General features: G+C 50.1%; 1 pseudogene; it reads right to left on the minus strand.

Moving 5' to 3' along the window:
• Positions 1–1,319: 1,319 nt before the first annotated feature.
• Positions 1,320–1,965, minus strand: LOC125945195 (uncharacterized; annotated as a pseudogene).
• Between the last annotated feature and the right edge of the window lie 13,081 nt (positions 1,966–15,046).

Here is a 15,046-nt window from a genome sequence, read left to right on the forward strand (position 1 = left end):
ACGGCTGACTACAGTCATTCGTTTGCAATTTTCTATTAAGGCAGACTCATACGGTATCAACCTTTTCTGTGCACTGGGACAGTAATTAAAATATACATAGTTAAAAATAATAATGTCTAAAAATTATAGGCTGTCCAATCGAAAGAAAAGGTACCGGTTTGGTTCGGGTTCGGGCCCAACGCACTCCGATTTCATTCCTGTTCAGTTCCGGTTCAGATAAATAAAAATTTATAACGGTTCGCGAACCGGTTCGCAGCACTAAAGTTCTTCGCAAAACGCTTCGGCGCTGTCAATTTTATCCGCGATATGCTGCACAATACTATCGACTTGTTGGCATGGGGCATGGGAAAATTTCATCAGGAGGAGGCAGAAATTTACGCATGAAAGAGACAGATACAGGCGACTTTTCGTGTACATAATAAAGCCATAGGTAATTAGTGAGAATCCCTGCATCAGCATGAGGTACGTATGCGTAGCTTGTACACTCGTTACTTTCACAAGAGGAGGGCTAGATCATTTTCCTTTTGCTTCTTGTTTTTACTAGAGCACTTGTGAACACGCGAACTGCAGGTGATTTATTGTGTCAAGACAGCGCGAATGCACATTGTATTACTTAATTACTACTTCAAACTTCTAGTCTACAACAGAAAATGAAGCCAGCATTTGAAATTTCACTGAGTTTGCTGGTTTCTTTAGGAGGCGGTGAGGACATTGATGCGTCTGAACGATGAACAAGGACGTTTTGTGCTGAACCATACGTCAATCGTTCTTGCGCATCTGCACGTTGCTTGTATTGATGACCTGGCTTAGGGCGGACAATGCAGTCGGAATGATAGTTCGGCAAAGTAAAAGCTACTCACTATTGCTAACTTACAAATTATATTTTTACAGCCAAGCTGTCATAGGCTAGGTTCCACGAGATCGCGTCCGGCAACATACGGAAATAGATCAATTTTAGGCGCGTCGCATGAAAACTTCGGGATGGTGGCGTTTTTAAACTTCGGGATCGTAAAAACTTGTGCACCCCATCGCGTTTTTCGCAGGACCTTGTGGTGGGAGGGTTCGAGCCGAGGCGGCCGAGGAGGCAGGCTGAAGCCCGAGGGCCGCGGAGTAAAGACACACGCTCCGAGTCCCCAGCAGAAGTGCCCCCGTTTATTCACAGTACAGCCTTTATATGCTACATCCTATAGAGGGCGCCTCATAATCGGCTTAGCACTCGCGCCCTCTACATCCCCCCTTTTGGGAAAGTAACAGAAAGCAACCCCTTGCTCTCAGGTATACAACGTAATGACAAATGTCTCATGGCACGTTCTACAAGTTCAGCCGCACCGGCGGCCTAACACAACGTCCAGACCGAGTGCGTACAACTGACCCAGGCGGTCTTGAGGGAGTAGCCGGGGCAACCGGTGGCGATGCAACTGGTAGAGGAGTAAGTGCCCTGGGAGTTGGACTGCTGCACACAGGCTCTGGGCGAGTTGGAGTCTGTGGCAGGCTTTCAGATCCTCGTGTCCGTGGACTGGAGCTGCCGAGGTCTAGACCACCTGATGACGGAGACTGCTGCGGAACCAGATGTCTCCGGTTGCGGACGAGAGCACCTGCATCCGTCTGGACCACGTAGGAGCGTGGACGCTGCGCTGGGCTAAGAACAGTGCCAGCACAATCTGTGTCGCGAATCCACACTCTCTCTCCCTCCTCCAGGGGCCGCAAATCTTGTGCAGCATGTCGACGGTCAAAATCTTGACGCTGGCGACGTCGTTGGGTAGTGTCACGCCGGTGGAAGTCGGCAGCGTTAGGTGGTTCTGGAAGCAACGCGGCCATGGGGACCGGAAGGCGAGTCCTGAGGCTGCGCCCCATGAGCAGCTGAGCAGGGCTGTACCCGGTCACGCCAGGTGCGTTGCGGTATGCCAAGAGGGCCAAAGGCCAGTCCGGAGACTTCTTGAAGAGTTCCTTAACCGTCCGCACCATACGCTCGACTTCCCCATTAGACTGCGGGTACCTGGGACTGCTGGTGACGTGGGAGAATCCGTAGCTCTGGGCGAAGACGCGGAATTCTGCCGACGAAAATTGAGGCCCATTATCGCTGACGAGGGTCTCTGGGATCCCATGCCTTGCGAAGACACTTTTGATGATGGAGATCACCGCTGTAGACGTCGTTGAGCGAAGGGACAGCACTTCAGGGTACCTCGAGTAGTAATCTACGAGGAGAAGGTAGTCGGCTTCTTCGTGATGAAATATGTCCACCCCGACTCGCTCCCAGGGACGGCTAGGCGTCACGGTAGGCAGCAGTGGCTCTGCTCGCTGGACCCGCGTGGTAGCACAGTTGGGACAGTTCTCCACCATTGTCTTGATCTGACTCCCCATGGTCGGCCACCAGACAGCTCCCCTGGCGATGGCGCGGCAACGGTTCACTCCGAGGTGTCCGTCATGGATGAGGGAGAGGACGTGCTTCCGCAGAGAAGCGGGCACCAGCAGGCGTCCACCGCAGAGGAGAAGGCCGTCACCAATACTGAACTCGGCCCGATGAGCCCAGAACTGAGCCATGCTGAGAGGCAGATTCTCTTTCCTAGGCCACCCTTGCTCACAGTACAACTTGAGCTGCGCGCACTCCCCATCTGCAGCCTGGTGAGCTCGGAAGTCGTCGAGGAGGACTGCAAATGTAGGAGGGATAGCACGGAGTGCTTCTTGAACGTACAGCTCCACCTTGTCAACAGCTGGAGTCGCTGGCAGCTGGACGACTGGGTCCCTTGAGAGTGCATCTGCGGTGGCCAGCTGTTTCCCAGGAACGTACTTGACATCAAACTGGTACTGGAGAAGGCGGATGCGGAAGCGCTGGATTCGTGGTGGCATGAGATCGAGATCCGCGGTTCCTAGGAGCTGTACTAACGGCTTATGGTCGGTCTCGAGGGTGAAACGAAGACCCCGAAGAAACTCGTCGAATCGGTTGATGGCCCAGGTGGCAGCCAGTGCCTCCTTTTCGATCTGGCTGTACCTCCGTTCCGTTTCAGTCAGCGCTCGAGAGGCGTATGCAACTGGTCGGCGCTCCCCTGATGGCTGGTCTTGAAGGAGGACAGCACCCAACCCGAAGGAACTGGCATCTGCGGAGACTGTCGTCAACAGTGCAGGGTTGTACCTTGCGAGGCAGATGTCCGACGACAGCATGCTCTTGAGCTTTTCAAATGCTGAAGCCTGCGCTGGTCCCCATGTCCAGGCTGCAAGCTTGTTCAGGAGACTTCTGATTGGCGCAGTCGTTTGAGAGAGGCCCGGGAGGAAGCGACCGACATGGTTGAGCATACCGAGAAAACGTTGGACACCATGAACGTCCTGAGGAGCTGGCATGCGCTGAATGGCGGCCACTTTCTCTGGATCCGGAGTGATGCCATTGGCACCGACGACAACGCCAAGGAACCGCACGCTGGACACGCCGAAAGTGCACTTGGCAGCGTTGAGGGTGACCCCCGCTTGTTGGAGGCGACCAAGGACTGCCTGGAGGCGTTGGTCGTGTTCTTCTGTGGTGCGGCCAAACACAAGGATGTCGTCCATAAGGTTAACAACACCAGCCAACCCTTCCAGCAGGCGAGACATCTGACGCTGGAAGTATTCCGGGGCCGATGTTATGCCGAATGGGAGGCGGCAGTAGCAATACCTGCCAAACGGAGTGATGAAAGTCGTGTACTTCTGGGAGTCGCGCGCCAGGCGTACTTGGTGGAAGCCTGAAGTTGCGTCCAACTTCGAGAAAACGCGTGCGTCACCGAGAAGTCCGAGGGTTTGGTCGACGGTCGGGAGTACGTGGCGTTCACGCAGAACGACTTGGTTGAGTTTGGTCAAATCAACGCACAGGCGGTAACCCCCCGCTGGCTTCGGGACGACGACAAGTCCCGCGCACCAGTCCGTCGGTTCGTCGACGCACCGGATCACGCCCTCCTGCTCCATCTTGTCGAGCTCCTTTTTGACTACGTCTCGTAGCGGTATCGGGATACGCCGGGCTGTGCTGAGGGCATACGGTACCGCGTCAGGCTTGATACGTATCGTGTACTCTTCCGGAAACGTGCCCAGGCCGGTGAAAAGGGCTGGAGGGACTTCACGAGGTGGTGCGTCCGGCAGAGCTGGTGCGACGGCGCCGACGAACTTGACGACCCCAAGGGCAACGATAGCGGGATAGCCGAGAAGTGGCTGCTCTTGTCCCGCAACGACGTAGAGGCGCTCGTTGACTTGCCTGCCTCTCCAAGACAGCGCCGCGTCGAAGGTGCCGAGAAGCTTCAGGGCTTGTTTCCCGGGTCCGAAAAGTTCTTCGCCTCGCGGCTTATCGAGGACGGCTGGGCAGCCGGGAAACGTGCGCGGAACCACCGAGACGTCGGCTCCAGAGTCCACTTTGAAGACGAGAGGGTTCCCGTTGACACGCACCTCAACGTACCGCCCGTTGCGGGCCACCGCCGCGACGGAGTGGAGCTCGACGGATCCGAGGCGCTTCCCTGAGCGACATACCGCCGCGAAGTGGCCTCGCTTCTTGCAGTGGTTACAGACCGCTTTGGCCGCTGGACAGTCAGACCGTCGGTGAAACTCGTGACCGCAAAATCCGCATTGCCTACTTAGGCCTAGGCCGCATTTCAAAGCCTCGCCAGCTCTGTTGCTCGAGTGCGAACCGTCGGGTCGGTCACGTGACGCAAAGTCAGCAAAGTTGCCAGAGTCCCGTCTATTGCGTCGTCCGCGTGCACGCTGCGCGGGTTTACGCGAAGTCGCCGCGTCCACGTGAGCTGCCGTAAGCGGTTGCCCAGCGGTGAGGGACAGGCGTTGTCTTTCGCGTTCGGCGTCTTCGTGCTGACGAGCTTGCACGAGTGTGTCGTCCAGGGAAAGGCTCGGAGTGCGGCACAGCTTGTCTGAAAGGCGAGAATCCGCCAAACCCACGACGAAACGGTCGCGAACAAGACGCTCTTCAACGGCAGGTGACGGGTAGTTACACTTGCGTACCATGTTCCGAAGGGCCGTGAAGAAACTGTCGACGGTTTCGCCTGGCTCTTGCGTCCGCTTGTGGAACCGAGAGCTCTCGTACACCTCGTTTACAGGGTGCACGAAGTAGCTTGTGAGCCGCCGGGTGACTTCCGCGTAGGACTTGTACGCTTCTTCATCGGACATGAGAGAACTGAGGACAATGCGTGCACGGGGGCCCATACAGTAGAGGAGAGTCCTAACCCTCGTCTCGTCCGGGGCTGCGTGCATGCCGGTGGCGAAGGCATAGTCCTCAAATTGCCGTAACCAGGGCAGCCACTCGCCGACATCGTCGAAGGGGAACGGAGCGGGACTCCGGAGACTGGCGGCAGCGAGAGCAGGAACTGGAGCGTCTTTGTTAGCCATGGCAAGTCGCGGGAACCACGCATCCCACTTCTGACACCATGTGGTGGGAGGGTTCGAGCCGAGGCGGCCGAGGAGGCAGGCTGAAGCCCGAGGGCCGCGGAGTAAAGACACACGCTCCGAGTCCCCAGCAGAAGTGCCCCCGTTTATTCACAGTACAGCCTTTATATGCTACATCCTATAGAGGGCGCCTCATAATCGGCTTAGCACTCGCGCCCTCTACAGACCTCATGTTTGCTTCTCCACTAAGTGACGTAACTCACTCTGGCGGCCACGTGAGCGCGTCAGCGCTAGTACGTGCGCTGCGATTGACGTATCCGGCTTTATTGAAAAACGTCATAGTCTCTCCTATATCGTGTGTAAGTTCTTTGCCTGGGAGTTAGCGCACATCGCTCCAGAGCGTCGCACCCCCTTGCGGCGCAGGCTGAAAGTTGCATCGCTCGAAAGCGTAACGCCACCTTGTGGCGCCCACTGAAATCTCCGGGGTTTTTGTAAAGCGTGACGTGGCTTCTCTCCCGGCGGCCACGCATGTGTCGCGCTAGTACGCGCGCCGCGATTGGGCAGCCGGACTCTAAAATAAAATAAAACTTAATCTCTCTTCTACAATCGTGTGTGTGTCTTTGCATGTGAAGTTTGTGTTTAGCGCCATTTAGCGCATGTTTAGAGCGACCTTGCGGCGTTAGACGAAATGTACCTCGCCCCAAAGCGTAGCGTCACCTAGTGGCGCCCACTGAAATCACTGGGGCCTCGCGGAGAAAAGGAATGGGCGTGGCGGCGGCGGCGGCGGCGGAAGGAGACCACCAACGATAAGCGGGTCAAGGACACCAAGCGTAAGCATGCTGCCCGCCAGGACTGCGAGGCGGAAAGAAATGCGAACCGGCCATGCGACCCCGATCCCGCAAACTTGAAACGTTTCACCGGAGCGACGGTCAATCACCACATACACAGCTTCGTTGGTCATCCGCCTTCACAGAGTGGAATGTCGCTGGTTATTTTTTCCTTAGGACTCATTCAGCCTTATATTCACCAAAATCCTCCTCAGCCGGGCTCACTCGGACTCTCACTTCACCAGAATCAGATTCACCAGAATCAGATTGAGGCAGGTCTGCTAGGTTTGCAGACTCTCGCAAACTCAGACTTTCGCGTGAGTATAAAACATCACGGACTGAAATATCTTCATACCTCAACAATACAGGGTGTTTCAGCGAACACTTTCAAAATTTATTTAAGTTTATCTGTGGCAGATAGCCCAATTCTAGTTAATGAGCTGGTATTTTTTAGCGAACAGAGACGGACGCAGATTTGCAGCCTATGTTTATTCCACAAATAGCGCAACCCAGACATACACTACGGCGCGTGCGCGAATAATGATAATTTTAAGAAAACCTTGTTTATGCAAAACGCAACCTACCTGCGCTTGTCAATAAACATTATCTCACTGTTGTGCACATAAACTGAGGTGTCGCTGACACAATCTTGTTCCTTCTTTCTTATATAGTAGGCCTCGAGTATATAGCTCTCTCGCTCGGCTATCTCGGCAGCGACACAAAATCTCTACATTTTTCATGATTGGCTTACACGGGCACGCAAAGCAGTGAACAGGAAGGTGCCCATTCGCTTTATTCCTTATTGACAATTCATGGTCAAGCAAGCGTACATTCACGCACCTTCCTCTTCGGTCTACGTAGACTTTGCCTCATGATAGAGGTATCTGATACACTACTGCAACAATTGTTGCAGTAGTGTATCGAAAATTGTTGGAGTAGTGTATCAGTCTAATTTTTTTGCACGCTACACTGCAAGAAGTTTCCTCCAATACTAGGCGCTCAAGCTAATCGCAAGGCGGAATGCGGCATAATGACGCCCATTCCAGAAGTAGCAGTAAGGATAAACTATTCAACATGACTTACCAGCGAGAAGAAATGGAGAAAAATTGTGGAACTGTGTATCACGAAGCACGTTCCGGTACTTTCAATGAGGCCTTCTTGTGAAGAGTACATTGAAACAATAGCATGGGGGAAGGGGGGGGGGGAGAGGGGACGTACAATGCAAACGGAATCTCCTGCACGTTTAGAGCACAAAACCACTAACGCACAAAATAGGACAGCGTACCGATTAGGATCTACAAAAGTAATGGAAATAAGACGAACGTAGTGCCGTGGAGCTTATTGAACGCGTGGGTGTCGCGTACCCTAAAAAAATAGAGAAAAGAGTGGAGGGGATGGCAGGGAAGTATGTGTAATGAAAGGCCCCTGCGCTTGTCGTGGCAGTCACGGGAAGTAAATAGAAGTTTGCTATAGAACATGTTCCCTATTGTGCCGAAAGAATAGACTTTTTTTCGCCTTAGCAAGATTGACGGAGGAACATGGCTGACCTTTCAACTAAACGCTTATACCTACCACACGCTCCTAGCAATGACCGAACTGGAAGGCTATTACTCTTTTACAGTTTTTTTTTGTGTGTGTTTGTCAGTGCACTAATGGTTCTCTCCCACTTAGAAGCACTGCCTCTATAGGACAGAACGTTGTTTTAAGGAACGGAAGAAGGGAACGTAATGCGCTTATACAGCAAGAAAGAACTGCAAGGAGCATTATAATGCGCAAAAATTGGGTCATACGGAGGACACAGTGGTGTAGCTTGCGCAGCTGTATCGTTGAGGATCACATAAACATTGACGAATCGTTCGCACAAAAGAACTTAAAGGAAAGATTGAGTTGTTTTTCCTGAGAGAACCCAGTTAAAATATCGCGTACGGATGCTCAGTCTATCGGATAGTCATCAATTCCTCCTACGTCGTAAAAAAAAAAAAAAAAACGTTGCTGACCACAGCTACTGAAGCGTACTATAAGCAATGAGCTGTCGAGCCAATCGGATGCGTTGCTGCTTTTGTGGGTTTTGCAGCGCAGCACAAAATAGGACACTGGCGAGGCGTCTGCGCATGCATTCCGAAGGAAGCCGCAACGCGTAATGTGCTCCTCACTACCGCTGCTCAATGGCGTTTTCGCGCGCAGTATGGATTTAAATGCAGCGGTCATTGCCTGTATGCCTCTAATGAAAAAAAAAAGTGTCACAGTTTCGCCCTAAGGGCGAAGCAATGAATGCGATAGCAACACAGCAATGTCATACTTAGTAAGGTGAGCGGCTTTGGTAGCAATATTAATTGTAGTAAACATGAGCTGATTAAGTAAGCAGGTGTGCTGCGGCCTAAGTAGACCGACATGAAGAGAGACTCGATGACCACGAGAAGGCGCGTGTGAAACGGTGGTGTTGATGAGAAGCGCTTCCCGTGGGCAGCGCGTGTGAAGGGACACACCTGTAGCGCTGCACTGCCGATCCGGGCAGCATTGCATGTGTAGCGTGCGTTGGAAAATGTGACCCGACTATTACTAACTGAATGAACAAGCATGGTGTCAGCGCGCACTAGCAAACATGAATAGACCACACTGAATGACTGCAGACAACGACTGTCAAAACGCTGGCAGCAAGCGCATACGTCGTAGCGGGCCGAGGTACGTGCGGTCTATCGCTTCAACAGAAACTGAGCGGCGAATGCACAGCGCATACAAAGGTCAGAGCCGTGTGGAGATAAGAGACGGTGTGGGCGAGCGACGAGCGCGGTTGTTGGTAGAGTAGAAGTGCGCCCTCCCCCCCCCCCCCCCCCCCGCTCCCTCCGGCACTGCCTTCCCGCTTCCTTGTTTGCGCGTGGAAGATTGAGTGGGAAGTTCCCCTTGCGCCTGGTTGCAAGATAGGCCTTTGGTGCCGGAGCACAGCGTCGCCCCGCCTCCCTCCCTCCCTCCCTTCCATACCCCCGCGGTGTTCGCTCTCCGTGATAGCACGCGTCCCCCGCACGCTTCCGCTCGGGCATACGGCGCGCGGCGAAGATTTTATCTATACGGAACCTCACGGCGACGGTGACGACGACGGCGATGGCAGAAATCCGGTTGAAGTGTCCATATAATTGCTATGGCAATAAAAAAGAAAAGCAACACAAAGTACGAAGGTCTGAAACCAGAGTGCACGTTCTGCTGTAGGTATCGACATCCCGGCGGCCAGGCACTTCGTGCTCTGTAGGCTCGTCACATATACGAGGACCTGGCGCTCTTATTCTGTGCTTTCCAACGTGGTCATTGGACCACACTCGTGATAATAGGAAACATTGCTTGCTAGAATGTCCAGAATTCGTGGAAGAGTGCAAGTCTTTCCTTGACGGACTGAATGACTACACATGCGCTGCCGTGAAGAACTTCATATTCCCGCGAGGCCACTTCAGAACTGGTTGCGCCTCCTCCTAAACCTTCTTGAAAATAATGAGCAATCAGCAAGTGGTTACGTTTAGCGAATAAAGCTAAACGTCACAAATCGTTTGCAGTAGTATTAATATTGTGTGCGGCCTAATTGCGCTTGGTTGAGTGCTAGCATTGTACTTTTGTTCACTATAATCGCCCGGATCTGTATTGGTAGCATTAGACCTATTCAGACTGCAGTCGACTTTGTAGAACCTCATACAAGCTCTTGAAATCGAGGCACTCTGGCAGATACATTGCCTGTATACCTCAGCAAGGCTATAGATATGCCCTAGCTAGCAGAGTACTCATCTATACGGTCCCATTTCTATCTTAGTGAAGGCTGCTTACTAATTATCAAAGATGGATGAGTTGTTTACTAACCTACTTTCTTCTTTCGAGCTCTGTTTATTGTATATGTGTGTATTTATATCTTGGGAAAACACGGGTAATGCGGGAGATGGACATTCAAGACGCTGAGCAACACAAGAACAAGGTGAGAGCAGGAGCTAACGTTTAGAAAAGTGGATTGTCTTCTTATGTCTCCTTGAAGACGACATATGTCGCCTTGAAGAAGACAAGTCCACTTGTCAAAAGGTTGGCTCCTGCTCTCACCTTGCTCTCGTGTTGCTCATCGTTTTTACATCTTGTAACATTAATAACAATGACACTGCGAAACAGGTTAAGAGGGATAATGAACAGGGGCCATTCACAACACGAAGTGTACAAGAAAGGCACTGCATACATAAAAACTAGAAGAAGAAGGGTTATACGTGCACGCGTTCTGCGGCTAATATTGGTGCCAGTACTGCGATTTGTGGGAACTAATATCGCGAATGCGAGCTGCATTATTCGCATTATTGCCATGAACGTGTGCTTTGGGACGTATATAGTTCTTCTTGCAGTTAATACCTTTGATATACAGGGACGATGCTGCCCACCTTGTGCTTAGTAGGCTGGTATTTCCTAGCGTTGTTTGCATGTGTCGAAAAGAAATACTGCAACCGCGCTCCTTTCGAGCTTCTCTCGAAACGTCTTTTGGTGGCGATGCTACGAAGTCCACTCATACCTAGTGGCACATACAAAGTGACCTAACTTGGCGTCAAGGAGGTTCATTGAAGAGCAACAGATGCCCAGCAGCACAAACCTAGTGAGACATACCGACGCTAACGGCATATTTAGACTGCACCAAGGGCGGAATCAGCCCACATTTTAGGTGGTATTGCCAGATAGCCACATAGCTGGAGAGAAAACTGGTCTTTTAATGCTTAGAAGGCTATTCGCTTTAAAAATTGATAAGTGCATAATCAAAATATTCAGTTCAAAGATAGTCTAGAATTGATATAAGGAGAAGAATATGGCGTTAGAAAAGTGGCACCTTTTAGCAAGGGCGGAAGCGCAAGCACTCTCGTTCCCGGAGCGTGCGAATTTTTCTAGTCTCTAGGCGTGTTCCTTGGGCTTTGATTGTCGTAAGATTTAAACCAAGATTTAAATCACAAGTGATTATGATCGGCCATTCTTAAACAAAGCTGACCCGCAATGACAATAACAATATCAGAAAAGCTCCCGTGACGCATACATACACTAATTCACAGCATTCCACTTGTACTGACATATGCAAATAGTTTTCTGAACAGAATACGCCACTCCCATATACCTGAGTGCAACAGGTGCGGCAACAGGTGCGGTAGCTACGAAATTGAGAACTTTTGCCACAGTCTTCTTGAGCGTTCGCAATACGCTGCGGAAAACAACGTTAGTGATAAACTAGGCAGTTTGAACAAGCGCCCCTTTACAATGCAAAAATTACTTGGGCCATGGCCAGAAAGTAATCTACGGCAAAACTGAAATATATATTTTAGCCCTATATTGACGAATGTTGCCTACAGGAAACATACAAGAACAATTTTTTTTTTTGCTTGCCGAGTTTTGCTATTGACTACGAAGTTCCTGGCTAAATGTCTTCGGCCAACACTGAACGACAGGCTTCAAGCGTCATTATTTGTTGGTTTGGAGCAGGATCACAGGACGAAGAAGGGGAAGTTTGGCACGCGACTTGCTTTCTTTTGAAGGTATGGTCAGAAGAGACAGACTGATGCAAGACCTCCAGCTGCAGTGGTCTCACGCACGTGATGCAAAGCAAATAAAATGTACACCTATAGTTCACATATGGCGAGAGTTGTCTGTACAGATGTCAAACGAAGCCACACGTCGCTTGGGGTGAAGCCCACTTCCAGTTTTCTACCTGGTGCCCCCCCCCCCCCCCCCCTATTACTGAAATAGCTTCCGCGAAAAATTAAGGCGAATGCTTTAGGTGTCAGCGTTGGCGGTGTCCTTGGCGGTGACCTTGCGGTGACCTTGGCGAAACTGCGCTGTAACGAAAAATGGCCGGCGCTGCAAAGAATAATAAAAACACGTCAGGAAATGCTCGGATTGATGTCACGTTTCGCATGGATGCTCCTGTAAACAAAGTAAATTAGTGGCTGTAAAAAAAATTTGTACATTTCGGCCTGCGAAGGAATCGAGCCCGGGCTTCCGCGGTGCGAGACGAGCACTCTTCCCAGAACTCATGGCTGTTTTTTTTCTACGTTTTCATTATTCCCGGAACTTTCACGTAGCAAACACAAAGTGCATCATTTTTTTTTTCAAAGGAAAGTGATACCTAATTATACATATAAACAGACTTTCAAATTTGCATGCATATATATATATATATATATATATATATATATATATTGCACGGTCAGGCACATTGTGGCTGGCCATGTCATGTTTAAGGTTCCTTTAATGTTGCGAGCTGCTCAATTCTCGTCAGCCAATCCGGGGGGCATTCTTGATCTTTAATTACGTCCATGAATTTGTAAACATCCTGTCGGAAAAGTAGTCGTGCAGGTCGTTGGTCAGGCTCACAAAAAAAAAGGAACAGCCATTCAAGCCCGCCATAAACAGTGGAGGCCTATTAGCATAAGTAGGTCCAAAGGCAGTCCGTTCTCATTTTTTACAGTTGGAAATCTAATACCTAATATATTGATTTAAGGCCAATCCTTTCAGTAGTATAAACCCCTTCCCAACAATGCAGAAAAAAACGTTGTTGATTGTTTCCAGTTGTTTACATATAGGGCAGTTTGCTCCAAAAGGTAAATCAAACCCTCTCTCTTGTAAAAAGGCCGGTACCGGCAAAGTCCCGGTATGTAACTTAAAAAAAGAAAAAGATTTAGTACCCGGCTGCAACTGCATTTTTTTATTGGCGATAGCAATTATATGGACACTCCAAGCGCATCATTTGCGCCGTCGGCGTCACCGTCATCGTCGCCGTCGCCGTGACGTTCCGTATACAGTCCAAGGGCGATGAAATCGTCACCGCGCACCGTGTACAGGAAGTGCGAGTGAAAGCGTGCGAGGGTGCGCCGGCGATCGAGGCTCGCTCTCACGCACGCGAGGGAGCAAAGCGGTGAGGAAGCGCTGCTCGCCTTCTACCTTAATGTGCGTTATCTCCCCCTCCCCCCCGTATAGTCGAGCCTATCTCACATGATCATTGTCCGACGGGCGCCACATATGCAATGCGGCCCGGATCGGCATTGCAGCACGTACAGTTATCCCTTTGCACCTGGACGCGCTGTCCACGGAAGGCGCTTCTTTCCAACGCCACCGTTTCACACGCACCTTGTCATGGTCGTCAACTCTCTCTCTTCATATCGGTCTGCCTACACCGCAGCACACCTGCTTACTTACTAAGCTCATGTTTATTACAATTCATCTTGCTACCCAAGCCACTCACCTTACTCCGTATGACATTGCTATGTGTCGCTATCGCATTCATTGCTTCGCCCTTGCGGCGAAACTGTGACATTGTTTAATATGCTTTAAAACGTCATGTCCCTGTCCTCCACTATTTATGGCTCTGTACATAGGAACCGGTATGATCATGTCAAGGGTGTCCCTGTATAAATTATTCCGTGAATCCGAAAAAAGGTAATCATTTGAAAAAACGTACGGACAGAAAAGGGACACTGTCAACTACTACCCTTAGGTACCCTACCCTCGAAAGGCACCAGGTATACCTAAATTGAGCACCATATAAGCCAGCAGACGCTTGCTCAGTCATTGTGCACAGAAAGGGGCCACGCATGTCTCGAAACAAAGTAAATCTGTTCACTAGATCTTTCACAAATATATATCTGACAGGCCCAGACCCCCGTCTTTGACTTGCCTAAACAAGCTCATAAGGCTACATCTCTCCCAATCTGATGGCCAAATGACCACAGCAAAAACACTGTGAATCTTCTGCGCATTTATACGACAGCAACAGAAAACTTGCACAACGTACCATATCTTGCTTATTAAAAACAAATTGCATAGAGTGGCTCTGTCGAACATTCCCATTTGTTGTTTATTTCCTTGATTCACTTAACTTCTTCGAGCCAGTAGTCCTCATTCCGCCGGTAATGTTCGAGTGGGACACCCAAGTATTTAGCTGGCGATTTAATACATCTAATGTTGGCGAACGTTTCTGGTGTTGACTGCCATTCACCATGCTGAAAACCGAGACATTTACTTCAATCTCCCTATAGTGTTTTCAAAATGTTTAACAATGATTATTACTTTTGTAATGCTTTCTTTCGATGTGCAGCAAACCGCTACATCATCTGAATATGCTAAGAGTTTCACTTCGGCTTCCATGAGTTTGAAGCCCCTTTTGCTACTGTTCCAAATGATTGACAAACAAAAGGTTTCTAGACAGATGACAAACAAAAGCAGGCTGAGTGTACAAACCTGGCGCACGGAACGTTCTATTTTAGTTGGGGGCCCCCAGTGTCTTATATATAATTAGCCGTGTTGAGCAGTTCCGGTACGCCATTACTACCCCATCAGCGATGATTGATCCTACATTCACATGTTCAATAACTAACAAATTATCATGCGGGACAAAATCAAAAGCCTTTCCTAAATCTATCTGCAGAATGCCAACGGCATATTGAAAATCGTCACAGCATTACAAGACGCCTCTTCTCGTGTCTATATTAGTGGCGATAGTGCGTCCCTTTATACAACAAGTCTGGTGTATTCCTACAAGATCCTTAATGACCCACTGTAGTCTGCCTGCAAGAACTTCGATTAAAACATTGTAATCCGTGTTGGTTAACGAAATGGGCCTGCATGTTGTGACCAGTTTCAACATTACTTTTTGGTCCGTCTTAGAAATAATGATGGTATGTGCTTCAGAGAATGATGGTCGTAATGCGTTGGTCGCTAATGCCCCATCAAACACCGCTTTCAACAAAGGCACCAACTCGCACCCAACTCGCTTTATAAAAAGCCGCACTAAGACCAACCAGACCTAGCGACCTATTAGGACTCAGGTTATCTATAGCGTTTTCTATGGGTAATGGGTGCTTCTAGAAGCGACTTCGTTTCGG

Source organism: Dermacentor silvarum, chromosome 4, assembly GCF_013339745.2.
Source record: "Dermacentor silvarum isolate Dsil-2018 chromosome 4, BIME_Dsil_1.4, whole genome shotgun sequence".
NCBI lineage: Eukaryota > Metazoa > Arthropoda > Arachnida > Ixodida > Ixodidae > Dermacentor > Dermacentor silvarum.